The sequence below is a fragment of the Chiloscyllium plagiosum genome, chromosome 22, assembly GCF_004010195.1.
Source record: "Chiloscyllium plagiosum isolate BGI_BamShark_2017 chromosome 22, ASM401019v2, whole genome shotgun sequence".
Taxonomy (NCBI): Eukaryota; Metazoa; Chordata; class Chondrichthyes; order Orectolobiformes; family Hemiscylliidae; genus Chiloscyllium; species Chiloscyllium plagiosum.
This window is the reverse complement of record NC_057731.1, coordinates 18,351,864-18,369,654: the sequence shown is the minus strand read 5'-3', so window position 1 is coordinate 18,369,654 and position 17,791 is coordinate 18,351,864. Positions and strand designations below refer to the sequence as shown.

General features: G+C 38.5%; 1 protein-coding gene across 13 annotated transcripts in view; it reads right to left on the bottom strand.

The window, feature by feature from the left end:
* Positions 1-11,381, bottom strand: part of LOC122561107 (heparan sulfate glucosamine 3-O-sulfotransferase 1-like) — a 142,516-nt gene extending 131,135 nt beyond the window's left edge. For 7 of the 13 annotated variants that reach the window (XR_006314903.1, XR_006314902.1, XR_006314905.1 and 4 more), the window contains exons 1-2: positions 11,070-11,381; positions 2,804-2,862 (exon numbers count right to left, since the gene is read on the bottom strand). The gene's annotated coding sequence lies outside the window, so the exon portion shown is untranslated. Of the gene's footprint in view, positions 1-2,803; positions 2,863-10,455; positions 10,704-11,069 lie in introns of those variants that run through there. The other 6 variants (XM_043712533.1, XM_043712531.1, XM_043712534.1 and 3 more) reach the window with 4 other exon arrangements.
* Between the last annotated feature and the right edge of the window lie 6,410 nt (positions 11,382-17,791).

Below are 17,791 nucleotides of genomic sequence, written 5' to 3'. Positions count from 1 at the left end.
TTCAAATTGATCCTTTGAGACATTCACATAACTGGAATGGATGAATTCTTGAAGCTCAAGGATTCTGAAACAGTATGAAGTGGGACAATTTAGATGCACATTAATAGCTTTAGAACATACAAATGTAGCTAAGAGCACTTTTTCCAGGCATGGAAAATGTAATCAATTCTGTAAGAATGGTGGCACATGTAGGTAATTCTATGGGAACCTAGTGAAGAATGGAGGCTGTTGAAACTTAACAACCTTCACAAAGATGTGTAATACACTTGAAGTGATAAGGAGCAGACAGCAGAGGAATGTAGAGTCAGTGATAACAATGAAAGGGAAACCTACAGTCCTGTTTATTGTTATGGGCATGTGATATAAATGCTAAGATAGTTAGTACCAGAAAGAGTCATAGAGTCACAGTCACACAGGACAGAAACAGACTTTACATTCCAACTCATCCATGCCAATCCTGACCTAACGTTTCCCAAACTAAACTAGTCCCATTTATCTGCATTTGGTCCATATCCTTCTAAACGTTTCATATTCATGTATCTGTCTAAATACCTTTTAAATGATGGAACTGTACCTGCATCTACCACTTCCTCTGGTAGTTCATTTCATTTATGAACCACCCTCTGTGTGAAAAAGTTGCCCCTCAGGTCCCTTTTAAATCTTTCTCTTCTCACCTTAAAATTATGCTTTCTAGTTTTGAACTCCCCAACTCTAGAGAAAAGACCTTTGCTGTTCACCTTACCTATGCTCCTCATGATTTTATATACCTCTGTAAGGTCACACCTCAACCTTCTACTATCCCGTGAAAAATGTCCCAGCTTATCCAACCTCTTCTTATAACTCAAACCCTTCTGTCCCGATAACGTCCTTGTAAATCGTTTTACTGTATAACTATAAATTGTCATGCTGATTGTTTTGCAGGAAAACCTGGTATTCTTTGATATCCTTGAATGAAATCGATAATAGCTTTACCCAAGCCTTGAAATAGTTTTTAAATTGCCACAATAAGTAACAGTATGGTCACTAGAGCTCTGACAGACAAAGGGTTACTCGTGCATTGAAGAGGTATGACTGCTGGCAGACTAACCTGGGGGGTCACCATGCCTCAGGCAAGGGGAGAAGTTGAGAAGGAGAGTCTTTCGTTGTTACCTCAGCCATTATAGAATTGAACTATTGGCAGTACTCTGCATTGCAAACCAGCCATTCAGCTAACTGAGCTAACTGATCCATAGGCTGTAATAAGCACCATAAGTTTTAAATAAAAGGAGACTACATCATTAGCGTAAAGCTACTGCTAAAGATCTGGCCACATTCTAACTTTTCTTGCTGTGCTAACAACATTACACCACTCGCATTTAGCAATCCTAATACCTCATGCATATTCTTCCTTTAATTGCACCAAATGTTTTTAATGATATTCACTTCTTTCCACAATACATTATACCAAACCAGAAGGTAAAAGCAGAAAGTGAGGACTCTGATGCTGGAGATCAGAGTCGAAGAGTATGTTGCTGGAAAAGCACAGCCAGTCAGGCAGCATCCAAGGACCAGGAGAGTCGACGTTTCGAGCATAAGCTCTTCATCAGGAATCATTCCTATGCTCGAAACATTGACTCTCCTGCTCCTCAAATGCTACCTGATCAGCTATAGTTTTCGAGGACACACAGAAATAAAAGCACAAGTAGTATTGCAAGTTACCACATTAACTTTCAATTCTACTTCATCCAAGAAAGGATTTGCATCAGAAAGTGAAACAAATAAAATTCCCAATCTGTTTGACATCACTGGGGAAACATTTTTAGAAAAGATAACTTCATACAAAATTTGAGCAAATGTGAGTTAATTAAGGCAAGCCAACATTAACTAACTCACTTGAGTTTTTTGATGAGGTAACAAATATGGTTGATAAGAGAAGTGCTGCTGATGTGATGTACATTTCTCATGCCACTTTATCAAATATCATTTGAAAGGCAAAGTTAGTTAATAAAACAGACAGTAGCAGCATTGATATGAAATTTGGCTAAGCGATGGGAATCAAAGACTGGTGGTAATCTGTGTAACCTATAGCAAAATTCCTCAATGTACAAGGCACAGTTTCAAGATTTGTGGATGAGATGAAACTTGAAAATATTGTGAAACATGGGGAGCACAGTGCAGGACTTCAAAAGGGTATAAGCATGTGGTGGCATGGGCTAAGCACTAACAGGTGAAATTTAACAAAGAGAAGTGTGAAGTGATTCCTTTAGGTAGGAAGAATGCACAAAGATGATATGATACAAAGGTAAATTCCAAAGGAAAGCAGGAAACCGAGAGACTTGGGTGTAATTGTGCATGCATCATTGAAGCTGGAAGGACAGTTTGAGACTGTAGTTAATAAAGCATTTGGCATCCTGGGTTTATTCAAGAAAAGCACAGCATACAAGAGCATGCAAGTTATGTTAATCATCTATAAAACACTAGTTCAGCCTCTTATGGGGTATTACATCCATTTCAAGGCACAATACCATCGGAAGAATGTGAAGACATAGACAGGATGAAAACAAGATTCATGAGAAGGCTTCTATGAATTAGGAACTTCAGGTTTGTTGATAGATTGGAGAAATTGAGATTGTTTTCTTTGGAGAAGAGAAGGTGAAGAGGAGATTTGATGGTGTTATTCAGAATCATAAGGATGTGGACAGAGTAGAGAGGGAGAAACTGTTACCATTAGTGCACAGATGTAAGGTAATTATCAAACAAAACAATGGAGACATGAGGTTAAGCTGCTTCACAGAGCTAGTGATTACTGTCTAGAATGCCTCACCTGGCAGTGTGTTGGAGGTTGAGTCAATTTTGACTTTCAAAAGGGAACCAAATCATTATCTGAAATGAAAAAAATAAATTGCAGTACTGTGAGAATAAGGAAGGGGAGTAACACGACATGAACCACTGTTTTGGCACCAACATGATGGACCAAATGGCCTTCTATTGTGTTGTAAATGTTCTATGCTTCCACGTGAATTAGACAGTGTTTTTCATCTCACCATAGATGGCAAACTTGACTGAATCAATGAAAACCTATGACAACACTGAACAAATTTTAGGAACAAGGAAAATCAATGAATCCAACTCTTCATAAAAGATGAAGAGACTGCTTTCACAAAGCATATCATACAATATTGTATATTACTTATAATTAGATTTGCCTTTTGCAGTTGTAGGTATTTCAATACAATATAAGAACTAAAATAAGCTTCTCATGTATATTGTATAAGAAATTGAGAAGAATTTGATTATATCAGTGACTTTCTTTTTACACAATAAAACCTTCTATGCAAATGTCTGCACAAAATAAACGTGCAAATATCTAATCTTGCTGTAGGCAAGTCCCACTGAAATTATAATTATAAAATGACTGAATTCTGTAATCCCAAAGAGTGGTACCATGGAGTCAGAGCTGCTGATCTCAACTGTATGAATATAAAAAGGTACCAAATGTAACCACAAGAGGAAACGCTGAAAGGTGTCACTGCAGCCAGCTGAATACAGATGTAATTAGCAGATGCACAGTGGAAAAAAAGTCTTTTGCTTAGCATGTCAGTGCATGACTCTGGGAGACCAAGAGAGGAACTTTAGATCAAATGGAAGTTTTGCAAACTAAAAACAATTAGACATTTAAAAATCATAGTTTAGTATGCACAATCTTATTAAATAATTGGCAAAGTGTGATAAACAATTCAGACTTAACCATTTTTCTTAACTAGTCTTTAAAGAAGATAAACCATTATTAACTGAAGAGAAAATTCCAAAGGAGTTATTATTGACTTAACATCATTGCACCGTTTTTCTTAGTTAATTGCTCTTGATCTATTTTTAATAGATCATCAAGGGAACTGGCTACTCGATGTTAGTTACTCAGACAACAGGAAGGATTCATTAGCATACATAGCTGAAATGGCAAAATTGCTGAATCACCCTGTTTATAAGTTATTTTAAATGATGTACAATCACAGTAAGTTCTCCCAGCGAGGTCCCAAGATGATCTTATCTGGGATCTCTACTTTTTGTTTAGAACTAACGTGCATGTAGAAAGGAAGGAAATTAAAATCTAGACGTAATTTTAATACTTGCATTTCTTAACAGTGTTTAGGATGGCAATTCCCTTTTCAACATAAGTTTGAAAAGCTTGCAAATGTATTTCATTATATCAACTTTTTAACTGGCTGAATGGAACGATATTTTCATTTGTTTTATGCAGGGTTTTAATTTCTTCTCTGAGAATATGTGAATACGCTTTATGAAGTTGATTGTTTTAGAGGGGAGTACATTGATACTTTAAGGTTATGGAGAAAGTGAGGTCTGCAGATGCTGGAGATCAGAGCTGAAAATGTGTTGCTGGAACAGCGCAGCAGGTCAGGCAGCATCCAGGGAACAGGAGAATCAACGTTTCGGCCTGAGGAAGGGCTGATGCCCGAAACGTCGATTCTCCTGTTCCCTGGATGCTGCCTGACCTGCTGCGCTGTTCCAGCAACACATTTTCAGCTACTTTAAGGTTATGACTGTCATGTGCATTGTGACCAGTGCATTATTTAGAAATTGAAATAATTTGATAGCGATGCTGTGGTTAAGCTGATGTGGAAGACATAAAGTACAATACCTAATGAGTTTAGAATCTTGGTGCATGATTCACCACCTATTAAAGGGCACTGGGAAGAATATATTAGTTTTCACCCTCACTCTGACTTATGATTATATGAGCTAACTCTGCATTGTGTGGCCTTGGACTAAAGACTCCAGATTATCTAATTCCTCCCAGATACATATCCACATCTGCAGCATTTCAATAATGTTTTGTGCAGAAAAAGTTACAGTCGCTATTATTGAGAAATATCGCATCTTTTTTTTGGCATCAGTGACAGTTACAGTAGTTATGATTTTATGTTGAAGGTGGAGAGTTCCACTCAAAAGAACAGACTCTTTCAATATTAAATTGATTTACAGGAATTATAAAGTAAGGAAAAAGAAAAGTCAGACAACATGCATGACCAATGAAGAGTCTGGTACCACCTGTTTATTCCATCACTGCAAGTTAAATACACACTTTGTACAAATGTTAATGCATCAAAAGAAGCAATCCATTATTATCACATTTTGTTGCCTTTTCTTCGTATCATTGAGCTTGCAAAGGAAGAATATACAATCTAATCCAATGTTGATTTGGTTCTATTAAAGAGACCTTAGAAGCCACACAACGCAAACCCTGTAATTTTGGGATGCTTCATTTAAATCTAATGCACTGTCATTTACAATTTGAAGAGTATCTGACCACAGCAACTTGGATTTTTAATTCCATGTTCCCTATATTCCCGTTCTTTCCTGGAAAGAAGTGTGGGTTAAAAGAATACCAATAAATGATTGTTTTCAGCTCAGTATGTTGGATCAATAATTAATAGGATAGTCATGGAATTGCAGGAGAATGTCAAACATTTATTCCAATGAAGTGCAAAATTAATCAGTTAATTTTGTCTTTGTGTGCTCAACAAGCTGACCCAGATCCTAAGAAGTCATGTGGAGCTAGTTACCATGATGACAGGCATCCAGTTTGGTGTCTGCATGCTTTGATCAATGTGTCACAATGAGATACAACAGTGATTCAAAACCTTTCGTCTGCTCCCATTTTATTAAAATGATATACTTCTCACTACTACATTGCATGACCTCATGCATTTAGTACATGCAAAGCAAATTCACAGGACACAGTATTTTGGTGCAAGAAAATCACACCATCTTTTTCACTTTTGACTACACTTGGTGATGCAGGAAGCTGATATGAAGATAGAGGAAATGACTTCTTGGACTCTCACACATTTAAAATCTGTGTAAATGGAAGTTTTGCATCTGGCACATTTCCTACACATTCAAAAATCTGTTGGCTACAAAGCATGGTTTTTAGAGCGTAAGAAATCTAAGCTAATCAAGATAAATTAAACATATTTTTTCAAAGCATTGAAAAAATAAATTCCATGTGTACAACATCAAATCATCCCTGGTACAGTTTCAGCAGCTATCTGGGTTACCTAGTCTTTTCACCATCTATCTTAAAGATAAATTTGTAACATAATAAATACAGGAGAATCAACAACAAAGAATCAAAGTCACAAAACTGATTTTATAGCACAAATTATTTTGACTTTGTAAGATAATGCAAAATGGCTAATATCAAATCAGCCTGTCCTCTTGACTTCAATAAAATCAAATAACAGATCAGGAGAGATGTAAAGTTTGCTGCCAATTCCTTGTCTCTCATTTTGGTCCAAAACAATTGTCAAAGGGATTATCCAACGCAGGACATATAAATACCATGTAGCAATAGCAACGGATCTACAATTTCTGCAGTGGAACATCCAGCCCTCCATTCACTGTCTCACTTGTTTTTGAATGTTTCTATGTTTTAATATTAGGAAGTCCTCAAACCCCAGACATTTTTTGATCCTTCTGTATCTGATCTCTTCTCTTCTACATCAGAATACATCACACCCAGGCCTAAACTCTGCTACTTCCTTCCAGGTTTTGTCCTACACACCTGACATGAATGAATACCAGGCAGTACAATCTTCACCTTCTGCAGAGTTGACGGTAAAGTCAGCAGAGTTATTCGCTGCACATGTAAACTTTGTGCTTTAAAATTTACTTGGTTGTTTTCTGATTAGTTTTTACAACACTATTAGACTCCATTCATTGGGCTGCTCAATTCCTGATAAAAATTGGCAAATTAGCTCATAGCCTGTACCCATTAACACTTAAAAATATCAGGCAACATTCTACAACCAAAAGAGACCTGTCAGATATAGGCATGTCTACCGCTCACCTGAAAGTTACATTTGAATAAAAAACGGGGAATCCAGAATTTGAGAGCGAGAGAGAGAACAACAGATAGACAATCACAAAAGTACTTGAAAAGACACTTGGATAAGCATTTGAATTGCATGAACTAAATGGATCTGAACTAAGCTTGGAAAGTCGGATTTGGCCAAGGGATGGATAACAGGTTGGAGATCATATTCATGGGCAATTGGAAATCTGAAGGCAGCTATCACTCACATTGTTCTTGTGTAGCCCAGTGATCCTCCTGGTAAGTAATTTCAACAACTACTATTCCAGGTCTCACCTGATTTTGCACCAGGTTTTACTCAGTGAAGCACCATCGATTAAAATTTTAATCGAGAGCAGTTTAAATGGGACCGGAAGTCCTGCATACCAGGCAGGCAATGAATTGTAGAGATTAACGAGACTGCCACCTCATTCAGGTTGTTGTCTTGTCCACCCCATAGAAAGGCCCTAGGAAATTATTGGTGGAGCTGTGAACTAAGTCCATTATTTGCCTTTTAATCCGCAGTTATCCGCTTTCTGTCAGGCAAAGGGGCAGAATCTTTTTAATTTTCCACCCTGAGACTTGAAGTCAACTGGAAATGCACTGCCACCATTTAATGCTCCCTGGAACAATCACTGAAGATGGCACTTCCACCCTTCACTCAGAAAGTATTAGTCAATCTGGACAGCATCTCGTACTTCCAGTAGTGCAGTGACCAAGGCTGAGATGACAAGAAGTCCTCAGATTCTACATCTCAGCATCCAAGACCAGATACATGACTGTGGTACCATGATGAGGAGGGGCAGGATGCAGTAGGGAGTTACTGGTGACTCTAGGGGGAAAGGGCTGAGAGTGTGGGTAGTAAGAACCCATGGAAGACAGACCTGGTTGTAGAAAGGAAGCTTTTAGGATGGGGGACAGACCTTCATTCTACTTAATACCTGATCATGATAATATTCGAGGATTCCCCCATTACTGAAAGTCTCCTAGCAATAGGTAGAAAATTGGAAATTCAGATTGGATGGGGAAAAAGGTCATTAATTGGTCTTTAATTGCCACTTAAAAGGCCCTGTTTGGGTCAAGGGTGGCCTACCTTACGGTACAATTACAGAAAAGTTGGAACAGGCAGGAGGGTAATATGCAAACTCATGCAGTTAACCCCAAGTTTACTCCACACAGGTTTTTTATTTCTTTATACAGGTAATGTCACAGGGAGCAATTATATCATGCATCGTCAGGGTTACTGAACAGTAAACCTAAAAATAATTTCAGCGTCTCAGCCTCTTGCTGTTTCTGATGGTGCTCTAAGCATTGGCCATCAACTGCATTAGGCAGAGTTGAGTTATATGCATTCTTCAGCGACACCATTGAAATCCACTAGTGCAAATTGAAAATCAGCTCCAAGTGTCAGGTGGGTCATTTAATTCAAAACCATAAATTGAGTTAAGACAGTTTTCACTAAAAATGTGTGTGGAGGAGGTGTATGATGTTTAAGTTCAGTCAATTTCATGAATGTTCATAAGATTAATACAGATGAGAAAGACTATTCATCCATGCTGGCTCTTTCATTTAGAGAGTTAAAATCACAGTACACCGTTTCAACACTTGAATGGTTCCAATTCTCTGCCTGGAAATGCTTTCCAATTGTTGATTATAGATTCTATGGAGGAATTCTTCCAGACATCAATCTCAAACTTTCCTTTCACCAGTTTGAACCTGTGCCCTACAATCGTAATCTCACCTTCAAGAAAGATGAGCTTTCCTTTACTGGTTAGGGACACAATACTTACCTGAGTGTGATTTTTCTCAGTTTCTATGTTTCAAGGCTAAAGAATGTCAGTTTGTCCAGCCTATCAACATAAATCAATCATTTCACTAAACTCATGCCTCTTCTCGATCCTAGGGCTAGTATATTGCTCTTGCTTTTAGGTGACCAATACAAGACACAACACTGACCAAAGCATTGTACAGTTTCAATATGACAAGCTATAATGTATCCATTCCTATTTTAGTTATAGCTCAGCATTCTGTCCATTTTATTAATTGCTGCTCCAAAATAGCTTGACAATGTAAATACCAAATCAAATAACACCCCAGAATAAGCTTTCAACCTCATTCTTAGTTCTACATCATTCAAATAACATGTATATCACTCAAGTTTTTTTTTCAATGTGCAAATCATTTACATGCATACCTTTATTCAATTTCAAGATTTTTTGTATTCACAGCTTTTAATTTCTGATGTTGAATTAATTGCTTCTTTAACTTGGCTTCTGCTTCTCATTTGATGTTATCTATAAATTTGACATGACCTCGAGGAGATTTTAAAGTATATAAGGCTACAACATTGGGACAATAAAGCTTCAGAATTTTTCTGAGACATTTATTAATGGCTCTAAAAGCACTTACATCAGCACGTTCCAAAGTGTAAAATTTTCTGCTATATCTTTGTATATGTTCATGTTTACCCTCCAGCACAGTAACTTATAAGTTACTAGGTAGCAATGTTACAGACATGTAATAAAGTCTGTATTTTGAACATGCTACAACATATGTAAACGTAAATTTGTGGAATTGAGTTCATTTGATGTTGTGTTCAGAAACTTATAGAATTACTAATTGTAAAAAAATTCAAAAAAATCAAGAGATTACATCAAATAAATTCAAGACTGTGCCCAGGATTTTCAATTAAATAATTGCTACTAGGAACTATTGCTGACAGTTCTCAAAGGACTAAAATTAAAACTTGTTTCCTCTTCCTGCTTTAGGAGCTGTTGCCTATTTGCTTCAATGCACCTGCTTCATTAATGGAATATTATATTCCTTAAAGAATATAACAAAGGATTCCTCGAGTTACTCTCAGTCACAAATTGAAAGAGCTTGCCAGATACAGACACAGCATGAATGAATTGACGGCTGGGGTCCAAAAATGTTCGCTGTAACTTTCATGAGGTCACTGACAGAATACATTATCTCACAGGGCATTAATCAGGTCACAGTCTGTTTTCAGCACCTGCTGAAAAGGCATATTATATTTAATCAAGATATTTAACTTTAATTTTGATTCCTTCATCATAGAAAGTTGGAGCAGTTCACTCAGAGCAGCAGAGTATGAAAATAATGGCCTTTCTTGCACTTGATTCATTCTCCATTGCACATGTCAAATTTCGAATCTTTCAACTTCACATTCTGTCAAATGAAGCTACATAAAGAAGCAGAGGACCTGATAACACAATTTACATCAACTCAAGGCTGGCTTCTAGTCATAAAGTAGCAGCTAGTTAAATCCCTGAGACTTGGTATCTTACACATTTTTAAATGACTAAACGAAAAAAAATTGTTTTTCTCTCATGCAATGTTCCAGGAAAAAAAAACACTTGAACCGCTTCAGAGTCATTAATTCTCCTTTGAATAACAAACTACTTATTAGAATGGCTCAGTTATAAAGTTGATGAAAAATCACATACAAATTATATTAATACTTGCTTGTCTGTTGGCGCAAGCTATTTATAGCTAATTTCCCATATATAATACCTCAGTTTTCATTCAAGCGCCCAATGTTATTCATGAAATACCTGGCTTACAGATAGATATATAAAGCTTACCAAAAGTATGGGGTAGAAATTCATCTCGATCATAATGTTAAACAGGTGGTATTGGGTCAATTGTCTGTTATTCAGTTCCATTGACTGCTATAGAATTAAATACCAGGCACTGAATGGAACAGGCAGCCAATCCCATACTACCCACCTTTTGTTACCGCCCAAGACGAATTTCTATCCTGTTTTATTAACACATTAATGTCCATTATGGACAACAAGATTAAAATCTACTTTTAGAATCCTGCCCGTCTTCAACAAAAACTTGTGAAACGAAAGCCTAGTGTAAACACCTTCAGTAACCATTAACATCACGGATTATTCAATGTTAAATTCCATTTATGTTTAAATACTGCCCATTTTTCAGTTTATATTTAATCTATTTATGCAACACATACATATTATTTTAAAAGCACACAGACACACTATTAAAACTTGCATTTTAAAGAAAATATGGATAATACTTTGATACAATAGTACAACACAAAAGGAGCATATATAGTACCTTCAGATATTAACTGAAAATAACTGAGTTTATTCTTTTTCAGTAACAGAATTTTCAGTTCCATTCTAATGCTACATTCTTAGTTAGAAGATATAATAGTGTTTTGTATTTTTACCTTGAAGTGAGCAATTAGGTATGAAGCAATTGGTCCTTCAGCACCCCACAAATGCCTAAAGGATTCAGGTGTAGTGCACTCCTCAGCTTTAATGCCATTCACTTTCACTGCAAGTAGCAGTTTGTGGCACTGTCTCTTCCAAATAAAAGCATGAACATCAAACACTTCATTATCAATTAATCATTTCCAATGACTGTACAGTGATCCAGCAAGAGATACATTTTGAAGTGGAACTCAGTTAAGCTGCCCAGCTCTGTGAGCTAAATGCGGCTTGCATTTCTCTGCCTGCTTCCGAGGTGGAATGCTTGTCACTTCACGAACAGCAAGCTAATAAAACCCTGGCAAAGGAACCACGAGCACAGGCTCCGCTTCACATTATGCACTGGGAGGAGTTTTGTCAGGTGACAACACTGATTCAAACACTGGTGTCTGTGTGAGAACCTGCTGGCCAGTTATTTTTATGGTGTTGGTTACTCATTGTTATCCTGGTACCTTTCAGCAACATATTATTATTCTGTCTTGCTGTTAACAATTAATTGGTTCAAGCTCTCCCAGACAGGAATAGGTATCAAAAAACTCAATGTATGATTCTTTCTTAAAGAATACTTGAAGATCTGTCTGTGCATGTTCTACTATAAAATATAGATTCATACATGAACTCCATTATGAATTGGGTTAAAACGGAAAGGATTTTCTTTAAATGGAGGTTAAATGCCATGGGTTGGAATTTCTGCCAAAGCAATACGGGTTGCAAAATATGCTCAGAATTACTGCTGTTTGACAACTTGATTTTTTTGCTTACATTTTCACTCAAGCCTAGTTCCAAATATAGGACTTGGATTTAAGCTTAGGTGATGCTAAATACTGGGTGGTATTTGAATAGTTGTCAGTTATATGCAGTGCTTGATACTCAGATCCACTGCACTGTTACAGTCTCTAAGAAACTATTATCTCTTAGAAAGAAACCCAAATTCTCCATGACCAACAAAAGAAATTGTATGGCATGATGGCAAGTTTTAAGACTTACCCTAACAAGGAAATGAAAAGCAGCAGTGACCAAATGCTAAATACAAATAGAGTTGGAAAACTCAACATGTCTGGCAGCATCTGTGGAGAGAGAAATATTAGAACTGACATCTCCAACAGAATGAACATTTTGAGTCCAATGACTCTTCTTCAGCCATATACATAATAGTATATCAAATATATGTCAAAATATATTAGCCAACACAGATGATCAAAATTCAATTTCAATGAACACAAAATATTGCGTATTTTGATATGACAAAGAGGTGTACCACAAAATGGTATCAAAGTAGAAGAGCTGAATACCTGAGCTGTTGAATGCACAAAACTGGAACATCACTGCAAAAAATACCTTGGAAATTCCAAACTAACCATAAGCATGAACCTTCCACAAAACTTAGGTCCTTAATATTTTAAATAAAATGTCTTATTGAAACTTGAATTCCACCTGTATAATTAGGTTTGGACATTTAAAACCAATTTGTGACTGAATGAAGGCCACACAAGTGCAGATCATGTTCTTCAGTGACAATAGATTATCTAAGCAACACATGGTAAACTAGTGGCACTTAATGTAGGCCTGGACCAAAGGTTCTGTTTCCATGCTGTACATCTCTATGACTCTATGACTCTATATGTCCTATGGCTCTGGCCCTTGCTTCCCTATAGCTGAGGCAACATCTCTTCAAGGGTTCTGTCAACCAATTCTTCTGTTGGTATCTCAAAATACCTCCCATTTTATACTTTTCATTTTGGTAATCCATCCTGCTTGACTATATCCCAGTCTCTCTTCCATGAGTGGTTCTGTCTGGTTTCATCATCTCTTTATACTTCAGTTCACAGACCCTGTCAGGCTCCCAAATTCTTCTTCATGGTTCTTGTGGAAGATTCCAAGTCACAATTCTGCATACCATTCAAAGTATTTCTGCACTCAAAAAAAACTAAACATTTTACAAGATAAGAAATCACATTTCCTTTCGGCAAGGTACTTTTACATATAGTTAAGCATGTCTCAACATAATTTTTCAAGGCTGAATTCTTTGATTTTTTTGATGAAGTGTTTGTTTTCTGGGAAGATCAGTTGATGAACCACCATGGCCCATGTCAACTTTTAGTTCATAAGACCAGAAGATATAGGAGCAGAAATAGGCCATTCAATCCATTGAGTCCACTCTGCCATTCAATGATATCATGGCTGATCTGTTAATTCTCAATTCCTTTCCTGCCTTATGCCCATATCTCTTGATTCCCTTAATGATTAGAAATTTGTCTATTCAACTTTAGTAACAATGTTCTAACTGATGTCTCGGAAAATGTGAGGTCTGCAGATGCTGGAGATCACAGTTGAGAGTGTATTGCTGGAAAAGCATAACAGATCAGGCAGCATCCAAGGACCAAGAGAATCAATGTTTCGGGCCAGAGCCTGATGAAGGCCTAGATTAGGTTACTTACAGTGTGGAAATAGGCCCTTCAGCCCAACAAGTCCAAACTGACCCTCCAAAGAGTAGCCCATCCAGACCCATTTCCCACTGACTAATGCACCTAACACCATGGGCAATTTAGCATGGCCAATTCACCTGACCTGCACATCTTTGGACTGTGGGAGGAAACCCACCCACAGATGCGGACAGAATGTGCAAACTCCATGCAGACAGTTACCCAAGGTTGGAATTGAACCTGGGACCTTGATGCTGTGAGGCAGTAGTGCTAATCATTGAGCCACCGTGCACCCCTGCTGTGCTTTTTGAGCAACACACTCTCAACTCTAACCGACGTCTTTTAATCTGCTATGTCAAAGTGCCACAGGAATCCTTCAGTTATTAGATCTACCTTAGATGAATGAGCAGATAATCTATGGGAAATGTCCGAAACAGAACAGCAGATCAATAACTGTGCTCTCTGATCACTCACACCAATCACAATGAAGTGACATGTATTGCTTTACACAATGTGGCATGAAGACTCCACCTACTCACAGAGTCCAATGTCACTGTTTGTCAATGTCCAATGTTTGGTGCAGTTGTTGTCTGGCGTACAGATCTCTGCATAGTGGAGTCTGAGAACCAGCTCTCGGACACCTCCTCCATCTTCCCCTCAATCATGGCCCCATGATCGAACATCAGTTTACTGTGTCACCAAAGTCATTAATCACATTTTATCTGGTGATCCATCGCCCGACTGCCTCTAAGCTTGTAATGCCACAACCCCATAAAACCTGCTTCGACTTGCTTTTGCTGCCTGCTCCTGCCCCACTGAACCCATCTCTTCATACCTTAACTCCAATTTCTTTCTCTCCTTTCCATTCCCTTCCCAATTACATCTCTAATTCTTCTGGTGATGGCTTGCAGTTGCAGGCTCTAGTGCCTCCTCTTCACCATGGACATGCAATCCCTTGACATGTCCATTCACCATCAGGATGGTCTCAGAGCTCTCTGCTTCTTCCCAGAAAGAAAGGATGTGAACTGTCCCCATCCTTTGCCCAATTGTTGTTCTGCCTGGGCTCCATCTCCATGTGTCGTTTACTCCACCCCACTCCCCCATGCTATCTTTAGTTTATGTACCAATATTTTTCAAACTAGAGTCAGTTCTAAAGAAGGGTCACAGGATCTGAAATGTCAACTCTGCTTTCTGTCCACAGATGCTGCCAAACCCGTGGAGTTTTTTTCAACAATTTCTATTTTTATTTCTGATTTCCAGCATGAGACCTTAAGACACAGGAGCAGAAATCAAGCCATTCAGCCCATCGTATCTGCTCCGCCATTCAATCATGACGGATAAGTTTCTCAAGTTAAAAAGTGGGGTGCTAGAAAAACACAGCTGGTCAGGCAGCATCTGAGAAGCAGGAGAATCGACGTTTCAAGCATATGCTCTTCCAGCTCAAAACATAGACTCTCCTGCTCCTCGGATGCTGCCTGACCAGCTGTGCTTTTCCAGCACCACACTTTTCGACTCTGATCTCCAGCATTTGCAGTCCTCACTTTCTCCTGATAAGTTTCTCAACTCCATTCTCCTGCTTTCTCCTGTAATTTTTGATCCCCTTGATACTCAAGAACCTATCTACCTCAGTCTTAAATACACCTGACTTCCACAGCCTTGTGTGGAATGCATTCCATAAATTCACCACTTTCTAGCTGAAGAAGTTTCTCCTTATCTCTGTTCTAAAAAGTCTTCCCTTCACTCTAAGGCTATACCCTCGGATTCTAGTTTCTTCTATCAATGGAAACATCTTCCCAACATCCACTCTATTTAGGCCATTCAGTATTCTGTAAGTTTCAATTAGATTCCTCCTCTAACTCCATTGAGTATAAACCCAGAGTCCTCAAATGTTGCTCATATGTTAAGCCTTTCATTCCTGGGACTATTCTCGTGAACATCCTCTGACCACGTTCGAGAGCCTGTACATCCTTCTTGTGATATGGGGCCCCAAACTGTGTACAATACTCCAAATGTGGTCAGACCAGAGCCTATAGAGCCTCAGAAGTACATCCCTGCTTTTATATTCAAATGCTGTCAAAATAAATGCCATCATTGCATTTGCCTTCCTAACTACTGACTCAACCTGCAAGTTTAGCTTGAGAGACTCCTGGACTAGAACTCCCAAGTCTCTTTGGACTTAAGACTTCTGAATTTTCTCCCCATTTAGAAAATAGTCCATGCCTCTATTCTTCTGACCAAAGTGCATGACCTCACACTTTCCCATGTTGTACTGCATATGCCACTTCTTTGCTCAGTCTCCTAGCCTGTTCAAATCCTCAATGTTACCTGTCCCTTTACCTATCTTTGTATCATCTGCAAACTTAGCCAGAATGCCCTCAGTCCCTTCATCTAGATTGTTAATGTATAAAGTGAAAAGTTGTGATCTCAACACTGAGCCTTGCAGAACACCACTTGTCTTCAGCTGCCATCCTGAGAAGGACCCTTTTATCCCCACTCTCTGCTTTTTGCCAAACATCCAAGTTTTTATCCATACTAGCACCTTGTCTCTGACACCATTGACACCCTGTCATGACATTCTCTTGCTTAGTAGCTTCCTGTGCAGCACCTTGTCAAAGGCCTTCTTGAAGTCCAGGTATATAACATCCATTGGCTGCCCTTGGTCTAAATGCTTGTTACTTCCTCAAAGAATTCTAGTAGATTTGTCAGGCATGTTCTCCCCTTGATGAAACCGTGCACTTCCCAGTATTCAGAAATTTCATCCTTCAGAGTGGATTCCAGGATTACATTACTTACAGCGTGGGAACAGGCCCTTTGGCCCAACAAGTCCACACCGACGCGCAAACCCACCCAGACCCATTCCCCTACATTTTACTCCTGCCCCTTACACTACGGGCAATTTAGCATGGTCAATTCACCTAACCTGCAAATTTTTGGATCTTACCCATGACCGAGCTTCAGCTAATCTGTCTGTTTTTTCTGTCTTGCCCTACTCCCTTTTTAAACAGGGATGTCACGTTAGCAATTTTCCAGTCCTCTGGGACCCTCCCTGATTCTAGCAATTCTTGAAAGATCACCACTAATGCCTCCGCTATCTCTTCAGCTATTTTTCTTCGAACTCTGGGATGTAGTCCATCTGGTCCTGGTGATTTACACCTTCAGGCATTCAGTCTTTTAGCACCTTCTCCCTGCTGATAGCCACCATACTCAACTCTGCCCCTGCACCCTCTTGAAGTTTTGGGATATTACTCATGTCTTCCATCGTGAAGACTGAAACAAACTAATTATTCAGTTCCCCAGCCATTTCCTTGTTTCCCATTACTATCTCTCCAGTGGCATTTTCCAGCAGGCCAATGTCCACTTTTGCCTCTCTTTTGCCTTTACATGTCGAAAGAAACTCATACAATCTGCCTTTATATTACCTCAGTCCTGCACCTGCAGTTCTTCGGGTGCTTTATGAGTTCAATGCCATGCCTGAATAAGGAGCTCTGAATTATGTAGCTATGTGCAAGTATAGAACAAAAGTGCTATTGGGAAAGATAAATGTTGGTATTTTTCCAAAACAAAAACATCCTTGAACATCACAGACCATGTTTCCACATACATGCAGTCAGGTGTGGAATGTGGCAGCTCTGAAGCATTGTGTTTAGATTTAATTTTTGATTCTTCTTAGCTCTGTCTATCTGACATGACAGGGAGTCAATTGATGCAAAGTATGTAATCTTTTATGATTGCTTGAAGCCATAATTTGTAATGTTCACAGCTGCCGAAAGAATGATCTTTGAGTAGAATCCAATTTGATGACTGATGTGTGACATTACAGGATCAATGGATGTATAATTAATACAATTGCTCCTAGCACGAGCTCACATGCAAGCTGTTGTATTTAACCCCTGTAGAGAAAAACAATGATATACTCCATCCATTCATCTAATTTGCATGCAGTGACAACCATTCTGACTTAAAATCTAGTTGAGTTTAGTGCGAAGATGGCAAGGATTCAACTTTGTGTCCGTGTGATTGAGTTTCAGGCTGTGCCTGAGACTAACAATCATCCCCCATCCTCGGCAATATCTTTTGTGTTACTCTCCCTAAAAGTAAAGTTGCAATAGTCTTACTGCACCAAAAGGTTACTCTATAGTTAGACAGAGATGATTGGTAGTGGTTTGACCTGGGGGTCACCACACCTCAGGTGAGGGGAGAGGTTAAGAAGGAAAACCCTTCATGTTTACCTCAGCTGGTATGTGAATTGAATGTACGTT